The sequence below is a fragment of the Pteropus vampyrus genome, unplaced genomic scaffold, assembly GCF_000151845.1.
Source record: "Pteropus vampyrus isolate Shadow unplaced genomic scaffold, Pvam_2.0 Scaffold24, whole genome shotgun sequence".
Lineage (NCBI taxonomy): Eukaryota > Metazoa > Chordata > Mammalia > Chiroptera > Pteropodidae > Pteropus > Pteropus vampyrus.
In genome coordinates, this window is record NW_011888805.1 from 2731000 (window position 1) to 2736976 (window position 5977).

At 39.4% G+C, this 5977-nt stretch overlaps 1 protein-coding gene across 1 annotated transcript in view; it reads right to left on the reverse strand.

The window, feature by feature from the left end:
• The window catches only part of RAB32 (RAB32, member RAS oncogene family), an 18039-nt gene extending 12068 nt beyond the window's left edge, over nucleotides 1–5971 (reverse strand). The window contains exon 1 of the mRNA XM_023528346.1: nucleotides 5799–5971. The gene's annotated coding sequence lies outside the window, so the exon portion shown is untranslated. The remainder of the gene's footprint in view (nucleotides 1–5798) is intronic.
• Nucleotides 5972–5977: the final 6 nt, after the last annotated feature.

A 5977-nucleotide genomic window follows, 5' to 3' on the forward strand; every position in this document is an offset into this window, starting at 1 on the left:
TCCCTAGGTTTTCTCGCTGCCCTTGCTGCAAGGCAACTGTTCTCAACTTTAGTATAAATCAGGTCACCCACGGGGCTTGGTAAATTACCAATTTCCGGGCCCCACCTCTAGGAATTCTAATCTGGTAAGTATGGAGTATTGCTAGTTGCCTATTCCAGTATCACTCTGCAAAATTTTATTTGGGGAAGCAAGATATCCAACTAAAAAAAAAAAAAAAAAATCCCTAGGTTTTCTCGCTGCCCTTGCTGCAAGGCATACACATTTGACTGGACCTCAAAGACACATAATATGGCCAAGGAATAACCTGAGTGGTGAAATATCAGCTTTGGTCCATGAAGACTACGGTTCTGCTCGCCAGCCACAGACTGAGTAGTGAGAGAATTAACTCCCCTCTTGTTAAGTCAAGGGGTATGACGATGTTTGTCAGATGCAGCCACGTCTATAGATACAGTCGAGGCTAAAGAAGCTGCATTTCCAACACCTCACTTGAGTCTGATAGGGGAGGTGCTGTCGAATCACACTAACACAACAATAACAACAATATATTTAGCTTAATTTCAAGAAGCAATCAAAACTCACTGCTCAAGATGCTTAAGGAGAATATCTGGATAGAATATAAGGAGTGAGGAAGAAGAGGATGTAAAGTCATCTGTCAGTTTGAAAGACCAATAGAGATCTTTAAACTAAACCCCTGCTATCCATTTATTTCTATGCGATTCATCTCTCTTAAAAGAAGAGTGACGAAATTACAGGTTCCTAGCCTCCTTGATTGCAAAAGTCAAACAGCTTTTATTGAAAAATATAATTGAACAGAATTCATTTTCCTTGAACTTTTATCTTACCCTCTGGAAATATCCCCACATTTATGTCTGCACTTTTTTCACCATCTAAGAGAAGATCTCTACAACCACAACACAAATTTATCAATTTAACCCACTCTCTATTACTGAAGTGTTGATTAAGTGTGAAATTCTCACTATTTTGAGGATACGCTATTCTGGGGCTTCAAATCTAAGGCCTTCAAAGTTTTCTTCTTTGGACGCACACTCATCTCTCAACCTATTTTAATAAAAGCCTAGAAATATGTATTAATCATGTTTTTTATTCTCTGCATTTTATGTTGCTTTGTTGTGTGAGGCCTTGTGGACCAGGAGTGGAACTGTCCATCCCAGGGTGGGCTAGGATGTAGAGATAGCAAACAATGTGTTGAGAGCAGGACTTTGATATGCAAACCAACCAATCTGCCTCGTTTTTCCAGGCTCCTGCAGTCCAGGACACTACGCTCTGCCTTCAATCAAATCTCGGCCAGGTATTAGACACCTAGGGACAATCCCTATAGCCCAGAGCCCACTGAAATCTTTCAAACTATCCAATCCTAAGCTTGTTCAGCTTGCCTACGCTGCCTTGCCCATTTCCTCACACAAAAACCACGATAAAGGTTCCAGTCCACGCTCTCCCCTCTTTGCTCCTTCTGCCTCTTGACTGACCCCCAGGGCTTCTCCCATGAGGCCCTGCATGGTATGGAGTGCTCCTTCTTCTTGAGAACTATGAGTAACAACCAACTTTTCAATGACAATTGTCTCCTGATGTGTTAGCCACGTCATACCTCCTCATAATGACAAAATTTTGGGTATTTAAAATAGAATAAAAATCATTGAAATTTCCGAAAGCTTAAAAAAATTAGAAGGTCAGTATAATATACACAGGATGAATAAGATATATTTGAAAGTAACACTGCATCTCTGGAATAATGCAATGGCTTACAGGTTTAATCAGTGAGGTCACAGTGTATACCAAACAAGCATCTGGGTGTGAACTACAACCATAAACCAATAAAACAGCTTCGTTATCTTCAGGATAGTCCATGGTTTGTAAATAGTCTTTCAAAATGCACCCCCCAAAAATAAATAAATAAATGATGGAGTCGATCAATAAGTATTTACTTTGGAAGTACTGTGCTTCATAATTAAGACAAGTATAATAACTGCAAATTCTGGATTGATAACATAAGGAGATGGTAATTGTTACAGTGGGTATAAAATGTGAGTCATATGTTCTAATATAAGGATAATCAGAACATTTGCTGATTTAGTACTTTCTATCAGCACTCCACTGTCTCTACTACCACTGTGAGCATCTTTTTGCTTGGGCTAATTGAGTCGATTAAGAATGGTTAACATATTCAAACAACGACAACAAAAAAGGAAAGGCAAAAGGCATATCTTTCTCAGGGAATTTCCATATGTGGTAACACAAATATGTTGTTATGCTCACCATCCAGCAGGGGCATCTGTGAGCACATGCACATTCAGCACTGGGACACACAAAGGTGCCTCAAAACTTATGAATTAATTAAGGAAGATTGAAAGACAGTAGGCTTTGTTTGTAATTCAGCAAATCAAGTGAGCCTGAATAAGACTGAGGATGGCAAGACTGTACAAGAGTCATATGTAATAAAAATTTTTTGATTTCCTATAAATGAATTATTCATTGGCCACCAATAAGCCCTAGGAAAGGTACTGTAGTATTCACTGTTTAAGCCAGAGACTACAAATAACTACACAGATTAATCCTCAAAGCACTGCTTCTTCTTATTTAGGAGACACTTGAATATTTATAATCCCTGACTGATGGATACTTCGAAGAAAACATACCTCAAGAAAGCATCAGAGGTAATATTCCAGATTCTTGCTCATGAAGGGTTATAGGAGAATTATGAAAAAGACAAGAAACCACTAGGTATAGTAATTGGCAATATGCAAAATGGAACAAGGAAATCAGGATCAACATTCTCATTTAGGATGGGAATTTTAAAAAGTGAATCTAAGTATGGTTTATATAATTTATAATGTCTTCCAACTTCTAAGCATGCATTTTATGCTTTAGTAAATAATATTTATATAAACTTCTGAGTGGGTTGTTTCTGATTTGTTCTATGGCCCAAAGGAGTGTTACTCACTTAGATTTTTATAAAGAAACTTTGATCCTAAAAACTGAAGGGTGATAGAACAGGCCATCCCCAAAACTGCCACCTGGCATAAGGATTATTTTGAACTAAAGGCCTCTTTTTGTTCAATCAGGTATAAAAGCATTTGAGTTTTGCCACTTGGGTCTTCATTTCCTTATGAGGGCTCTCATGTCATGTAAACTATATTAAATAAATTTCTTGCTGTTAATTTGTCTTACATCAATTTAATTCTCAAGCCCAGTAGGAAACTCTAAGAGGGTAGAGATAAAACTTTGCCTCCACTACAAAAAAGCAAATCACTTCAATAAATACATGAAGACTAAGTTAGATCTAAAGATTATATTAGATCTAAATGGACAAACTTTTTTAAAAAAAAATATTTAGGCTAAACCAGCCATTCAACCCTAACTTTAAAATTCTATAGTTGCTAATAAGCTTATAATCAGTACTAAGCCAAATACCAATTCAGTTATAATGCATATTAAAAGATCAGGGATGGCTCTTGCCAAATCTTAATTTAGTATACATTTATTAAACTCTCTTGAAATTATTAACAAAGCATTCAATATTTTAGTATATTTCAATATGTGTTGAGCAGCAGTCTCAAAGCAGGTAGAATTAAGAATAGCAACAGCCTAATACAATAATTTCATTAAACTGCATTTGTATTTTAAGGGTACATCAATTAAATATGATAAGAAAGAGTTCGTGAGGCCTGTACCCAAGAGTCACTATAGTTGTTAATTTGAAGAGTTCAGCTTAAACTGCTTGGCCACATTTCCAGAAAGCATTTGGACACTTGCCAAAACGTTCAAGTATAGAGACGACATAGCTTCTTTACCACCTCTCCCATCTCAAAAGGAACAACAGAAAAACTAGTAAGTAATAACACTACACCTGAAGTTAGTCATATAAAGCTCTATTTACTGTTTCACAATCAAGGAATATTTCTATCCTTTGAGAATTAAATATGATTCAAGTTTATTACTACATAAGGCAAATATTTTAGCCACGGGGGAACTTTCTGGAGTGGCCTCCAATTTGCTTTCATGACATCATTACTACTTAATTCAAATGGTATGAGCTAGGATTCACTAGCAGCTCAAATACTCAAACCAAACATAGTTAATGATGATGTTCTCTAAACCTCTAAACCTTAAGTTAAAGCCAAGTTGTGTTTCTCAGTTTCCTTATATATTAGACTCCATCTCTGAAAACCTTACTTATAGGTTTTAATTAAGCCTTATTAGGTTAGACCTCATAAGTTTAGCTCTAACCTTACTAATTGCTGGTGTGTACGTGCTGAATGGTATCTAACGTCTAAGGGTCCCTTTTGAGATCTTAAAGTTCTGCTTTCCTTGCTGGCAAAGTTCAAGTTTTGGATTTGGGCAAAAGTGCAAGAATATTCCATGTAGGCCAATATATACCAGAGTCCAATATAGACGATGTCCCCTTCCTGGCTGTATAGGTCTGTTCAAGGATGGAAAAAGAAGAGATACCCAGGACAAAAACTCTTAACCATGCTTTTGCTCTCCCAAGTCTCCAGTTGTCAGCATTTTTCCTTGAAGCTTAAAACCACAAATTTGCCACAAAATCTCTTATTTACCTGCAGTAGGACCCAATCATAAATAATAGCTAAGCACCATATTTTACATGAAGACTAAGGCAGTCAACAACCCTCCTAAACAGGGGTTTATAATTACCCTCATGGAAATCTACATCTAAATTGAAGATTCCTAGATAATGATTATCACATGGTAGATAAGGCAACCTTTAGAGTCCATGAATTTGACAAGAAGCAATACTACTGTTCATATGTGTTCTGTGAAATAGCAGGAAGTGTTTCGAAAGAAGACTCTGGCTTCAAAAGATGACTTTTCAAACGAACTTTTGGTTTTCTGTAACCAAAAAAAAAAAAAAAAAAGCGGCGCCTAAGGCTGACTATCCCCTTTTCTTTGATGGATTGATGTACATAAATTTATTCTCATATCTGAGGCAGAGAAGTCTGTTCTTAAATAAAGGAATACATAGGTTCTAATTCGTCTATATTTTATCAAATGTAATAAGCTGTGGATGAAAAGAGCACTACCTAGCGTACAGACCTGTCCCCACCTATGCTGCAGCTGGGTGACCGCATCTTCTGTAAGCTTCAGCTGATGAGTCTGTAAGATGAAGGATCTCTCCAACCCTGCTCTATTGCAGACTGGGCTTCCTATCACCGATAATGATTCCGAGAGTTAACATCTTTTTAAACGCCCACATCCCACCAACCACACCAGGCGAAGTTCAGGTTTTCATAAATTAGAGCAAGGAGCCTATGTACCCCCTTAAAGAGAGGTATTACACTCCCAAATGACAACTGAAAGCAAATGCTAGGAAAACAACATATGTAGGGGGTGGGCGGTGGAGGGGGCCAGGAACGGGGTGGGGATGGGGGGTGGCTAGGTGTTGCTTTAGGCAGGGAGGTAACAGCATGAAGTTTCAAGAGAAGCTTTCTCAAGCCTTCACCTGGGTGGCCGGACCTACGAATGAGAACATGATATACGAAGACGAGTTTCACTCACAAAGAGTCTCAGATCCCATTGGAGTCCACCCGACCACATCCCTTTCCATTTCCCTATGTGACTTATGGTGTGTTTCTTCTAAACGTTACACAGACAAGTTCAGGCTGAAGACAGAGAAAGAAAGTGATCGAGAGGATCCTAGTGGTCCCTGGCTCTCGACGGTTGGGAAACTGAGTGGACGCCCCCTTTCCGGAGGGCGCCTCCCGCCTGCCCGCCGCGGGGTCCCCACGTGTACGCGGCTCGGGCCCCCCCCTCCCCCCGCTTACCCGCGATGTCCCACAGCTGCAGGCGCACCAGCGTCCTACTGTCCCAGTTGAGGACCTTGAGAGCGAAGTCCACCCCGATGGTGGCCCGGTAGTGCTGGGAGAAGAGCTGGTGGACGTAGCGCTTGATGATGCTGGTCTTGCCCACGCCGAGTTCGCCGATGACCAGCACCTTGAAGAGG